We start from the raw sequence: 14,716 nt of genomic DNA, 5'->3' as shown, positions 1-14,716 counted from the left end.
TATTTTGAAGAAGAAGAAGTGAGTTCTGTCCAGTGTCCGGATCAAAATTTATCCCTCAACCAACATCAATAAAACAGTTTTATCTGGTCATTATCACAAAGCCGTTTGCTGGTCCTAGCTGTGTGCAATTTGGATGCTGACTTTCCTACATTACAACAGTGAGTACACTTCAGAAGTACTTCATTGGCTGTAAAACATTTGGGACATCCTGAGGTTTTAAAAAATACTAATTGTTAAGTTAAATGACTGACTTTGACACATTCTGCTCCTGTAGTCTAAACTGAATGGAAGGAGAATTGAGCAGGTTTGATAAGGGGAAGGAAATCTGTTCCATTAGATTACTGCCTGGGCAGTGAAGATGGAAATTTACCTTGTGATTCCAGTTTCTGTGGAATATAGTCAAACATCAGATGTGATAGATTGTGACTGGGTCTATGCCATGAAGTTCTTATCCAATTTATTTGATGAAATGAAAAATTTAGAGCACCGTGTTTACAAATTGGTAAACCAAAAGGAACATGAAAAGCTTGGAACAGTCCGAAAATGAGAAATATTTGGTACATATTGTTCTTGGAGAAGTTGTGAATTCTTAACAATGTTGTTTTCTTACAAACAGATGTTGTTTCCGTTTTACCCCAGCCAGATCCTTTCATCTGTCAACTTACATTAGAAAGAAAGCAAACAAAACCATAAGGTTCAACCAAAATGGTTAAAAATTTGTCTCTAAAAAGCATTTCTGTCAGTACAAATAGAAAAAATGTCTCCTCCATCTGTTAAGCATGCTTTTGCCACATTGCACTTATGGATGCTTTTAGCCTAGAAGATTACAATTAATTTCAGAATTATATTTCTTCAAGCAAGTTATTACGTGAAAGTGAAAAGTGTTAATTACAACTACAAGTACCATTTTTTGCAGCCGCTTTGACTGTAACACAAAATGAAGACTAATCCTTCATATTTTATGTTGGAGCATAGATTGGGGATGTTGGGATGAAGATGACCATAAATGATTAGTACCATAAGAACAAAGAACAAAGAAAAGTACAGCACAGGAACAGGTCCTTCGGCTCTCTAAGCCTGCGCCGATCATATTGCCCGTCAACTAAAACATTTTGCACTTCCGGCGTCCCTATCCCTCTATTCCCATCCTATTCATGTATTTGTTAAGCTGCCTCTTAAACACCACTATCGTACCTGCTTCCACCACCTCCTCTGGCAGCGAATTCCAGACACTCACTACCCTCTGTGTAAAAAAACTTGCCCCGCACATCTCCTCTATAGTTTTCTCCTCTTACCTTAAATCTATGTCCCCTAGTAATTGACTCTTCCACCCTGGGAAAAAGCTTCTGACTATCTACTCTGTCCATGCCACTCATAATTTTGTAAACTTCTATCAAGTCGCCCCTCAATCTCCATCGCTCTAGTGAGAACAATCCAAGTTTTTCCAACCTCTCCTCATAGCTAACAACCTCCAGACCAGGCAGCATCCTGGTAAACCTCCTCTGCACCCTCTCCAACACCTCCATATCCTTCTGGTAATGTGGCGACCAGAATTGCACGCAATATTCCAAGTGTGGCCTAACCAAGGTTCTATACAGCTGCAGCATGACTTCCCAGCTTTTATACTCAATATCCCTGCCAATGAAGGCAAGTATGCCATATGCCTTCCTGACTACCTTATCCACCTGCGTTGCCACTTTCAGTGACCTGTGGACCTGTACACCCAGGTTTAGAATATGGTGTGGTTACTGAAGCTGTGTCAACTACCCTGCTCCATTGTGAATTTAATAGACATTTAAAGGAGAAACACGTTGAAAGATATGGGAAAGAGCAGGGGAATGTATTTGGATAGATAAGGTTGGCAAGACTACAATGAGTCAAAACTTCTATAATTGTCTGCAATGAATGTAAAATATCCTCTGGTCAGGCAGCTCAGCTGCCCTACAAAGTGACATGCTGATAAACAGGTTTTGTTGTACAGTACTATACTCTTGAGTTCAATCAATAGCAATGTCGAACAAACTAATTTTGCTTTGACAACTTACTCTGCCTAATCTCAAAAGAAACATCTCCTAGGCTAACACAAGCAAAAAGATAGCTGGGTCTAAAAATGTACTCCACTGCATCACTATCGCAGGAAAATTTGTCTGTCGCATGATTTGGTATTGGCAACACCAAATTAGCTTGCAGTTGTAGATCTCAGACCACATACAAAGAGTGGAGATTAAGGTCCTGATATTTATGGGGAGTTTGTGAGGGAACAGAGGTGGATGGGGTGGGGGGTGTTGGAATGGATACAGCTTAGCAGTCAGGTTGGCGCCTGCTGAACCTAGCAGCACAATCTGATTCTCATTTCTGGAGTCTGTTTCTTGCAGCTAGCCAGCATGAGAGAGTAAGCCTGTGGCACCAGGATGCAGCTGGGAGCACAGAGGAGAGAGAGGATGTTGGGGGAACTTTGAGGGAGAGCCCAGAGATTGGGTGTGGAAAGGGCATCAATGGGGGTACCAGAAAGAGACAGTTGGGTCGGGGAACATTGATGGGGCATGTAGAGGTTGGCTGGGGTGGGGGAGATGATCACAGAGAACTGTGGAGGCATGAGGGCATGTGGAGATCGCAAGCCTGGGAAAAGATGGGAGTGCATTGGATCGTAGGGGTGGGAAGAGTGTCTGCTCACTGGGGAGGTTAACAGATTTGACTGGAGAGCAACACTCCTGCTCCTCCTGGCCCACGAGCAGTGCTGGAAAAGACTTATCAGCTCCATCTAGCACCTCAAGGCTCTTTCAGCTGCCAGCCTTCCTGCGACCCAGGATAGCTAGCCAGCCTACGCTGAATCTGCAGAAAATCTGAGGCCTGTTTTTGGGGCTGTGGGGGTTTTTGGGGTGGGGGTTAATATTATCCCCTATGCCTGAAAAAAATAAGAACACGTCCATTGTTACTGTTTACTTTCACATTGTAATGGATCAGACAATACTCAGTCTCTGACATATTGATGTATTAAATCCATAATAGACAATGCAGTGTAATGGTAAAGACAACAAAATGAATGTGATCAAAGTGGCATATATTATTTGATGGCAATTCAATATTAAAATCACTAACTCTGGAATATCTTTGAAACTTATAGTTTAGATATTTGATATATGCACTATTCCCTTTGTGACTAGTGATGGCATGAAGGTTTTTGGCTAGTTTTCTTGGTACTATGCCTCATCATTAACTACTTGTGCTGCATCAGTATACTATTTTCATTTTGTGTAACTGTCTAAACTTGTGCTCTCTCAGATTATTGTAGCCATTTCCAAAAGAGAAAAAGGAAAGGTTTGTAATGTGCATTGGGCAGTAATGAATAATTCAACAAACTTCAGCAATAGTTAACAGATATTGAATCCATAGCAATCTTGGCATTAGCACACCAACTGAAGTTGGCAACACAGTACAAAGTATCCATGACTAAGAATTAAATATGATTTATTGAACTAAATTATTTGCTGCTGAAAGTTGCAAACCAGTAACATTTCAGTCATTTCCTATATTTAAGTCACCTTGTCTCCAAGGATTTTGGAAGCCATTAGTGAGGAACATATAAGGAGTAGATCAATTGACATATAATATATTATGTTTAGGATTGCTTGCAGACAAAAAGTGATGGGCAGAGTAACTTAGAGGAGCTAAAACCAATAAATATACCTGAGCAAAGGGGTTTAAAACACTTATTTACCACTTTAAAATGAGTACTTCAGATTTTAAGCCTTATGAATTACACACGGTTCCTGTGATAAGTAGCAAATAGATGACAGTATCTTCTATTTTTGGAATAAAATTCATTAATTTCTAATGAAGCTGGAACAGGATATGCCACTATTATACTGTGTAGATATAGGTCTAATTTAGATAATGTCATTCTGACACTTTTTGTTAGTCTAGCTTTCCATCATCCAGACTGCTTTCATTTATGAATAAATTGCATTCATAAATAAGCTTCACCCAGACCTGTCAATCAGTGACAATGGATTTCTCCAGAAACTGTCAGTAAATCAGAACCTCATTTTGTAGAATTCCAGTTAAAGCACATGCAAGTGCCCAAAACATTTAGCGTATTATATTCCATTCAAACTCTGAATTTATTTCAACTTGATCATATAATAAGCTATCAGCAACTATTCCATCTATGTTACCTGAGATCTGTTACCTTTCTATGTTAGCAACCATGTGTAACCTATAAAAGTAAAACATTGATTTGTCAGAACGTATTAATACATATCTTGTACAAACAGGAGATAGAACTAGAGGCTGAATTTCACTGTAAATATAATACATTGGGTCATCTCTTAGTTATTGGCTGGAGTTACTGGTGATTAACTTCTATATCCCCTTTATAACAGATTTAAGGGGCAGGAATTTTAGCTCGGCGGGTAGGCACGCACCTGACCTGACCGAGCGTGAAATGACACGCGATGATGTTGGCTGCGCAGTCGTGCGATAGTTCGGTTGGTAGGTGGGCGTGTGCTGGAGACAGCTGCGCGCTCGTTGACAATTAAAAGGCCTATTAAAGCCATTAAGTTATCAATTGTGCTGAATTTTTCACTGCCCGTTCAACCTAATGGCTGACGGGCAGGCAAAAAGGCCAAGCGGCCTGTGCATTTTTTTGGCAACCTCATCCATGGGCGGGATGAGGTTTAAAATCAAATACAAATGAAATAGAAACTTTAATTGTTAATTAAAAACATGTCCCTGCTCATGTGACAGTTACATGAGGGGACATGTTTCATTAATTTTTTCTGCTTTTTATTATTTATTCAAATATCTTTTCATCTCCCTGAGGCAGCTCCGTGCCTCAGGGAGAATGCACAAAGTTCGCACTAGGCCTGCTCTCCCTCCTCCCCCCAGGCAGCACTGTGGCTCGCGTATCACACTGGGCGGACCTTAATTGGTCTGCCCATGTAAAATTGTGAAGCACTGCAGATTACGCAATGAGAGTTAATGACCTGGAACTTGCTGCCTATGGGGTGGTGGACCTGGAGATGATCAATGATTTCAAAAGGAAATTGGATGGGCACTTGAGAGAAATAAACTTGCAGGGCTATGGGGACAGAGCAAAGTATGGGACTGACCTGTTTGCTCCACTGAGAGCAAGCATGGACTTGATGGGTCAAATGGTCTACTCCAATGCCATAATGACTCTATGATTGGAATTTTTTTTATTCATTCATGGGATGCGGGCTTCTCTGGATGGGCCAGCATTTATCGCCCATCCTTAGATGCCCTTGAGAAGGTGGTGGCGAACTGCCTTCTTGAACCGCTGCAGTCCATGTGATGTAGGTACACAGACAGTACTGTTAGGAAGGGAGTTCCAGAATTTTGGCCTAGCGACAGTGAAGGAATGGTGGTTTATTTCCAAGTCAAGGTGGTGACTGACTTGGAAGGGAAATTCCAGGTGATGGTGTTCCCATCTATCTGCTGCCATTGTCCTTCTAGGTGGTAGAGGTTGTGGGTTTGGAAGGTGCTGTCTAAGGAGCCTTGGTGAATTCCTGCAGCGCATCTTGTAGATGGTACACACTGCTGTTACTGTGCGTCGGTGGTGGAGGTAGTGAATGATTGTGGATGTGGTGCCAATCAAGCGGAGTGCTTTGTCCTGGACAGTGTCCAGCTTCTTCAGTATTGTGGGAGCTGCACTCATCCAGGCAAGTGGGGAGTATTACACTCCTGACTTGTGCCTTGTAGATAGTGGACAGGCATTGGGGAGTCAGGAAGTGAGTTACGCATTGCACAATTCCTAGCCTCTGAACTGCTCTTGTAGCCACAGTATTTATATGGCTAGTCCAGTTCAGTTTCTGGTCAATGGTAACCGCCAGGATGTTGATAGTGAGGGATTCAGCAGTGGTAATGCCATTGAAGATCAAGGGCATTACCATCACTGAATATTATGCGTATAAAATCTGGGCCAGTGGGTGTGACCACTGCTTCTGTGTTAAATCCCAGCTCGTGACTCTGTGATTGATTATCATATTAATTTAAGCTATGGGCTACAGTAAAAAAACATCACAAAGTTTGAAAATCAAAAATATAAACTGAAAATGCACATGAGACAGTAAAGAGAAACAAAAACAAAAATAGCTGGAAAAACTCAGCAGGTCTGACAGCACCTATGGAGAGGAACACAGTTGACGTTTTGAGTCTGTGTGACCCTTCAAGAGAAACAGTTGGTTAATATTTTGAATGGAAAGCTTCATCAGACTGGACTACAAGTTCTTTCTAAGTATTTTTTAGAATTAGCACTTAAAGGGTATTTTGCTGTCAGATCATTCCAGTTGGCCTTTATAAAGGCACATTTAGACTAGTACTAAATTTGACACTATTTTAGAATTTAACTGCCTGTTTGGAAAGACAATGACTGGAAATTGCAGATGTTTTAGCCATAATCTTCAAAAATTCTTTCAATTCAGGAATTGTCTCTTTAGATTGAAAGATTGCAAATGTAGCTTCATTATTCAAGAAAAATGAGAGAAACAAATAAATTGTAGGCGTATCAGTCCAACATGTTGTGGGACAATTATTGGAATCTATAATTAAGGACAAAGTGATATTACACTTGGGGCTGGATTTTATATGGGAGTGGACTATTTGCTCCCCTGGAAGAGAAGGCAATCTGATTGGCTGGCAGCTCTTGCAGTTCCAGCAGTGCTAGAACTCAGGAGGTTTTAAGGAGGGTGCCCTCTCCCCTACCTTCCTTCCCCCCTTTTTACCAACTTGGGTGAAAAAACAGCCTTTCCACTCTCGCCCACCTTCAACTGCCCAGTGTAATATGGCATTGGAGATGGATTGAGGGCCTTGAGTGGGCAATAATTGGCCCCTTAAGTGCCTCAATAGGCCTAAGGGTGAGTGGGCTAACCTATGTGAGCTGATTAGTGAGAACCAATATGGATTTGTAAAAAAAAGCAAAATACTGAGGATGCTGGAAATCTGAAATAAAAACAGAAAATGCTGGAAAAACTCAGCAGGCCTGGCAGCATCTGGAGAGAGAAGCAGAGTTAATATTTCAAGTCGGTTTCTCTCTCCACAGATGCTGTCAGACCTGCTGAGTTTTTCCAGCATTTTCTGTTTTTATTATGGATTTGTAATATATAGGTCATGTTTAATTAAACTCATTTAATTTTTAGAGGAAGTAATTAAAGTGCTGGACAGTGGACTGTCACAGATGTGGTTTATATTGACTTCCAGAAGTTTATGTTTTGCAAGTTTCACATTAGCTAAAATTAAAGATCAAGGAATTAAAGGTAAATAATTGACCTGGTTAAGAGATTGGTTAGTTGGCAGAAGACGGAAAATAAGGTTAATAGGTATGTACTCAAATTGGAAGGAATTGATTGGTAGTGTCCCACAAGGATCTGTGCTCGGGTTTCAACAATTTGAACATGGCCAAGCCATGCAGACATTGTTGGCTTAGCAATGAGTGTATGCTGATGGAATGAACATGCCCCAGGACCTCTGATTTGGTGGCATTGTCCTGGCAAGAGATGCTGAGGATGCGTCTGAGACAACAAAGGTGGAAACTGTTCAGCATTTTCTCCAGCCTAGTATATGTTGCTCAGGTGTCTCCACTGTAGAGGAGTGCGCCGAGGACACAGGCTTGGTAGACTCACAATTTGCTGTTCTCAGTCAGGTTGTTGTTGTCCCCCACTCTCTTACTCAACTTGGACATAACAGCTGCAGCTTTTACAATGTGTGAGTTGATTTCAGCTTCAAGTGACAGATTGCTGGTGACTGTAGAGGATATGTGAAGCTGTCAACAAACTGCAGCATCACCTTGTCAATGCTGATTGATGGTGGCATGGCAACACCCTGGACCATGACAACTGTCTTCCCGATGCTGACAGTCAAACCAAATACTTAACAAGTGTGAGAGAGTGTGTCCATTTTCCGCTGAAGGTGTTCCTCAGTTTGGAATGTTAGTGTGGCATCATCAACGTTGAGCAATTCTCTGATGAGGACTCGGTGCACTTTGTCTTCGATCGCAGGTGAGCAATGCCGAGCAGCTTTCTGCTAGTGCCGGTATGTAAGTAGACACCCTCTGTAGCTGACCTGAAGACATATAACAACAGCAAGGAGAAGAATATGCCACACAGTGTCGATGCCAGAACACAAACCTTTTTGACCTCATTGTGGATCTCGAAGGGTTCTGATGTTGCCCTGTCAACTTTGGTGGGCAGCCAGTTTTCTCCAGCAGCTAAAATAGACCAGCTCTACACAGAGGGTCAAATGCCTCAGTGAGATCGCTGAAGGTAATATATAGTTGTGTCCTTTGCTCATGGCATTTCTCTTGTAATTGCTGGACTGAAAAGATCATGTCAATTGTAACTCTTCCAGTTCTGAAACCACACTGGGATTTGGGTTAGATGCATTCAGTCACAATTTGCAGTTTGACAAATAAATATTTTTTCTATGATGCTCAATGGCACTGTTTTCTTTGCTGATGTCAAAAGACGTCAGGATGTTCTGGTAGAGCTGCAACCAATGGTCATTTGTGCACCGCCTAGCCGTCTGTTGGACTTTAAACATCTTTTAGTGCATTCAGAATTGTCTTGCTCGGATCTTTTTTGTAATTATTGGGAGCTTGGCTTCAATGACAGGTTCCATCACAATGATGTTAGTCTTGAACTTGTCAGCATTTTCCACTCTTGCTTCCCATATGCTGAGAGTGCGGTATTGTAGATGGTGTCTCAAAGTATGTTCCATTTCATTCCTGCATTCTATGTGGGTACAAAGCTGATCAAAAAAGCTAAAGGAGTGTTATCTTTGTAATTAGAGGGCTAGAATGTAAAGGAATGTAAAGGAAAAGCCCTGGTTAGACCACATCTGGAGTAACAAGTGCCATTTTGGCCACTGTACCTTAGAAAAGACATGTTGGCATTGGAAGTGGTGCCATGCAGATTCACCAGCATGTTACCAGACATCCAAGGGTTAAATTATGGGGGGAAATTACATAAACTTGTCTTGTATTCCTTGGACTATAGTAGATTAAAGGCTGACTGAAATTTTTAGAATTTTGAAAGGAATTGATAGGGTAGATAGAGATAACCTTTTTCTGCTATTGGGAGAATCTAGAGAAATTCAATGTAACCTTAACAATAGAGTCAGGTTATTGAGGAGAAAAATTAGAAAGCCCTTCTTTGCTCAAAGAATGGGAAGGTATGAAACTCTCTACAACCAAAACAGTAAATCCATATATCAATTAAGATTTTTAAAACTGAGATAGATCCTTGCTAGGCAAGGATATAAAAAAGTATATGGAGCCAGAATGGGTGGAGAGAACTAGGATATGGAACAACCATGACCTTTTTGAATGGTGGAACATGCTCGAGGCGCTGAATAGCTTCTTCCTGTTCCCATGCTCTTCTGTTCCAATGTTGAAACAGATGATTTCTATTTCTATCTGCCAGTACATATTTCAAGCATTGGATGTTTCAGAAGAGTCAATGCTATGATCAATAATTAATTCTGCTGAGTCGAACTAGGGGGCAGGAGTTTCTAGCTGTGTAAAATCAATTTTTTGCTCTAATAAAGCTGAAGTTGAGCCAGGCATTCTTTGCTTTCAACCTAAAAACTGCTGTAATTTCTTCAGCTGAAACTAAAACAATAAGCCAGGGTTTTTTGCATCGGCTGTCGCCAGCCATGTCATTCTTCCCAGTATTTAATCATGAGGAAAATCATGGCTCATTGGTACTGAAGCAGAAAACTCTAGTCTAAACCTTTGTTTCTTCTTCCAATGATTTTTCCCAGGAGGTCAGTGGATATGGGGGAATTTTATGGAGCTCGCAACAGCAGGAAACATGATGTGACTTATTCAGGCGGGATGGGAAAACTCGATTTCTTGACAATGGGTTGAGATGCAGAGATAAAGTTAGTGGGGTGTTTGTGGTGTGTCGAGCCTCACCCTGGCCTGTGGTGGGTTCACACTTGTAATATATTTGCATACCGTGAAGCCTCATGAACGTAAAACTTTTTAAAATCCTAGCCTCAAAATAAAGTCAGTTGCACATGAGAATTTCGTGGCACCTAGTTCATGTTTGTTTAACGGTGTTGTGCACAAGTCAGCTTTGTGCAGTTGTGTTTAAGGTCAGCAGTTTTCCTTGTTTAATTGTATGGCACAAGGGAGGGGAGTAGGAGACTGGCAACTTGCGTGGAGACTCAGGACTGGCAAGGACGAGTCAGGGTGAGGAAAGCTGTAAGGTGGGGTCGGGGCATGGAAAAGTGGAAGAAGGCTTCATGGGAGGACGAGAGGGTAGGGTCAGGGGCATAGAGGAGTGAAGCGAGAAGGGCCTGGTGTCCTGGTGAGGGGAGGGGCGGTGGGAATAGTCAGTCAAGTTAAGAAAATGAGGGGGCTAAAGGACAGTGTCAGTAGTCATCAAATGTGTGTCCACACTGAGATGGCTGGCAGAGTCCTTTCAGGGTTTTGAGTTCACCTACAAAATTTCAGTTATCCCGCTGCAAGTGATCTTGGACAATGTCCTTTACAATGCATGGATGGGAGAGCCAGCTGAGCCTGCAAGTTCAGCCATGTCCCACAGAATGGCAAGTACTACAGTGGACACTAACATGAACATTCAATAAAGATAGTCGTTTGGAAGTACAGAACTTCAGTATTGCTGAAAAGAGAGGGCTGTCTAAGCTTTTTGTCTTGCATTCATCAGGATACTCACAAGAATACCAATATAGGAGGAAAGCAACAACTTATACTGTATGTGCTAATTGGTTGGCAAGTGGCTTTGCCATGGAGAATGCACTACTGATAGTGACTGACAGTTAACTGCCAGCATTGTTTGACATTTAAACCAGGCAGCTTGATGCTGATTGGTCAAGGTATTGGCCTGAGGAATGAGTCAGCGAATGGCTGTCACTTATTTTGTTTAGCTAAAACAGGTACAATGTATGTACATGTTCTTTCTGTCTGCAGAGAACAGGGCCCTGTGTATTAATATATGTAGCTTCTATGCTTGGAAATGCACCACATTGTGAGTCTGACTGACAAACTTAAATTGGTTGTCAGTGTAATTCTCAGCACTTTGAGGACTATTTAGCAAATGTTGTCCAATTGCGGAATCGCATCTAATGTTGGACGCTATGTTTTGAGTTTTGCAAGCATGGGCTGGTCGTACGGTCTGTACGCTGCCCGTTGTGATCAACGTAAGGAACATGTTATTTGATACGATCCGCCAGTCTACATACAGCCTACATAATGAGCAACACACTGGCACTGAAATTCATACACTACATTACTCATTTGTGTGATAGGCAAAATGTCTTTTTGGCTTGAGGCAGCATCCTGTTAGTGGTGAATACCACTCGTGTTCCTACTGCATAGTGGCAGCGTGAAACAGCTAACTTCATCTGTTGTTCAAGTTTTTGAGATACCTTGCCCTTCAAGGGTAACCTAAGGTAGACTGGGCACGATATTCAGTGCAAAATGATCTGACCAGGGTAGCCATTATCCTGCAGGATGCCTTTGATGCACCCTATTTCAGTATCAAGCTTGCATGGTGAGTCAATGGTTCTGGCCCAATTTACAAGGTTGCCAATAAGACCAATATTATAGCATGTAGAAATGTAAGAATCCCAATGCATATATTAATCAGTGAAGGTAGGCTTGTGGTAGACTGTGGTAGAGAATCCCCTTGCGGATTTCTCAACTAGTACATCAAAGAAGGTGAGTTCATTTGACTGCTCCATTTCATTGGTGAATTTAAGTGCAGGATGGAGCCCATTAAGACATGTAAGGAAATTGTTACATGCAGCTGCGGATTTAAATATAGCAAATGTATCATCCACATATTGGAAATATGTGAGGGGTAGGAGGTTAGGTGTTATTCCAATGTGGACACGTTTCTCAAGAAACCCAACAAGATGTTTGTGAGAGCTGAGCCTGGAGGGGATCCCATCGCAACACCATCTATTTGGGCATGCATGGTGTCATTAAAACTGAACTCAACACGTGAGTTGCTGAGTTCATACTAATTCATGCAATGGTGGCGGGTCTAGTTTGCCCATGATATAGTGCTGCAGCTCAAATATCTATGGCTTCCTTAAGCGGAACAGTGTGAGTAGGCTAGCAATGTCAAATGAACACATGGACACAGCATTGCTATCGATATGCAAGTCCTGTATGGCGTTCGCAAATGTGAAGGAGTCCTTCACTGTGCATCTGGAAAACTTGGTCAAAGCTGGTTGTAATAATTTGACCAACCATTTGGCCAATTCATGTTGTGCAGAACCGGTCATAGATAAGATGGGGCATAGAGGGATGTCATGCGGCAGCTCATCGCTCTTACACAAGTCCAGCAGGCATTTCTTTTAGCTTTCTTTCAAGCAAGGCTGTCTGGTCATGTTGAGCTTCAGGTCCAATGGATTTATGAATTTGGACCTGTCATTAAGAATGGTGTGCATTTGGTTGATATAGTCACACTTGTTAAGGATAACTATTCCTGTCCCTTAGTCAGGTTTACAGATGTGTATGCCCGAGTTGGTCTTAAGGCCTCTCAACACTGTAAGACATTCGCGTTGCATGTGAAAGTTGGACAGGTCGTTTGGAATCCTGCAATCTGCGTGCGCTAGATCAGCTAGGCGGGCTTTCAAGGATTCAGCGTCTTCAGTCAGTCACCATTAGTGGTGCATTCTCCATGGCAATGCTACTTGCCAACCAATCAGCACTCTCTTCACAAATTGTTGTTTTCCCCCTTATATTAGTATCGTTGTGTGTCCTGATGAGTGCAAGACGAAAAGCTTAGACATGTCTCTTTTTTCAGCAATATTTAATAAAGAATGAACAAAAAAAAATTGTTTCTTTCACAATAAAGGAAATGCCCCTAACGCCCCTGTAACATGGGCAGGTGATGGCGTCATGGTATTGTCACTAGACTAGTATTCCAGAGACCCAGGGTAATGCTCTGGGGACCTGGGTTTGAATCCCACCACAGCAGAATTTGAATTCAATAAAACATCTGGAATTAAGGGTTGAATTTGACTGTGATCGGGCGGCCATGTGCCCAACCCGATCGGGTGTGAAATCACGGGAGATGATGTCGGACCAGCATCCTGCGCTTGTGTGATATTTTGGCCGGTGGGTGCATGCCAAAGTCAGAAGCGTGCCCGCCGACATTTAAGAGGCAAATTAAGCCGATTAACGGTGCAATTGTCTGTCATTTTACTTAGCCCGTCCAACCTTATGGTTTGCAGATGGGCGAATTGGCTAGGCGGCCTTTACGTTTTTCATCAAACGTCATCCGAGGGCGGGATGAGGTTTCCATTATTAAATAAAATAAAAATAGAAATCTATGGACAGCATTTTTATATGTTCAGGTGCTGGTTGTGATGCTTGGAAATTTTTTCCTGACTTTAAAAACTTTATTCCCTGGGTTTCGGGTTTTCAGCTCCCTGAGGCTGCTCTCTGCCTTCAGGGAACATTCTGTCAGCGCTCGCCCACACCCGTGTCCACGTCATCACCCGCCCCCACCCTGCTAGCGCTGAGCTTTTCAGTGCGTGCTGCACGCTATTAGGACTTTAAATTTTAATTGTAATCGTGTGGGAAATGGCAAAAAGCAAGAGAGCGAAAGTGACTCACACACTTAAGGCTATGCTGTTGGGAACTACATGCTCTCCACGTGTGCAAAACTCATCTACATTCAAACATTTGCTGCAAAAGCTTCTGAATTGGATATTTGTTTGATACCAATGAATCAAAATTGAATTTAGGTGATCTTTATATGCAGCTTCCTAATATTAATTTCAGTTTGAACTATTCTATGGTTGGAGATTGTAATGACTGGTCATTAAAGGCCTCTCTCCCCCCTCTTTCTTTGCATGGATAGATTGCTTTAAATACAATTTCTCGAAATAGGCTAGTTATGTTGAGGCCCTCCCTCCTTGCTTGATAATGACATCCCATTGCTCTGGATCTCATATATTCTGAAATAGCTTGTGAATACCTTTATAATAGTTAAGTCATTCACTTTGCACATAACCATATGACTTGTCGAAGATTGTGCAAGGGCCTACTGTTTTTGAACTGGTAAGTACAAAGCCTCTGCCTAAGGCTTTTCGAAAACATTGTGAAACTATGGATCTCAAAAGTCGATGCAAATGCAATATTTTTCCTTTTCCTGCCAAAGAACATCTGCTGGCTTCAAACAGATCTTGAGGGTGTTATTTCCTTTCATTGCCTAGAACGAAAATAATAGGCTTCTTCATGATTTAAATTGAAGGATTATCCCATAAGGGAGATAACAATGTCAGATCTATAGAACTTTAATCTTCAGAAAACTCCCAATCTCTTGGAGAATCATCTGTAAGGGAAAAAAGTATATGACTTTTAATCTTCTGGCACTAGAGCTTTCGCTTTTCAATGAATGATAGTTTGCTGTTCAATCGGAAGTCATATATTGCTTGCCTTCCATTATTGGAACAGTAACAGCCTCAAAATGGGTTTGGTATCTTTATTGCCCCATTAACACTGGCAATGTGGCAGGCTCCATCTTGAAATGAGTCAACCACCAGGTGTCCAAGGTGTGTGCCTGCTTCAGGTAATAGGTCCCTTTTAATATGGAAATTGGGGTCCAATGATGTCAATAAGACCCTAAATGCTGTTTCTGGTCAGAACTGGTCTGCCCTTGTGGTCATTGTGGCCCCATAATTTTGAGGCCCTGGCCTTACTAAAATTTGACAGGTG

Source organism: Carcharodon carcharias, chromosome 20 (genome assembly GCF_017639515.1).
Source record: "Carcharodon carcharias isolate sCarCar2 chromosome 20, sCarCar2.pri, whole genome shotgun sequence".
Taxonomy (NCBI): domain Eukaryota; kingdom Metazoa; phylum Chordata; class Chondrichthyes; order Lamniformes; family Lamnidae; genus Carcharodon; species Carcharodon carcharias.
The sequence above is the reverse complement of the archived record's forward strand: the minus strand, read 5'-3'. Positions refer to the sequence as shown.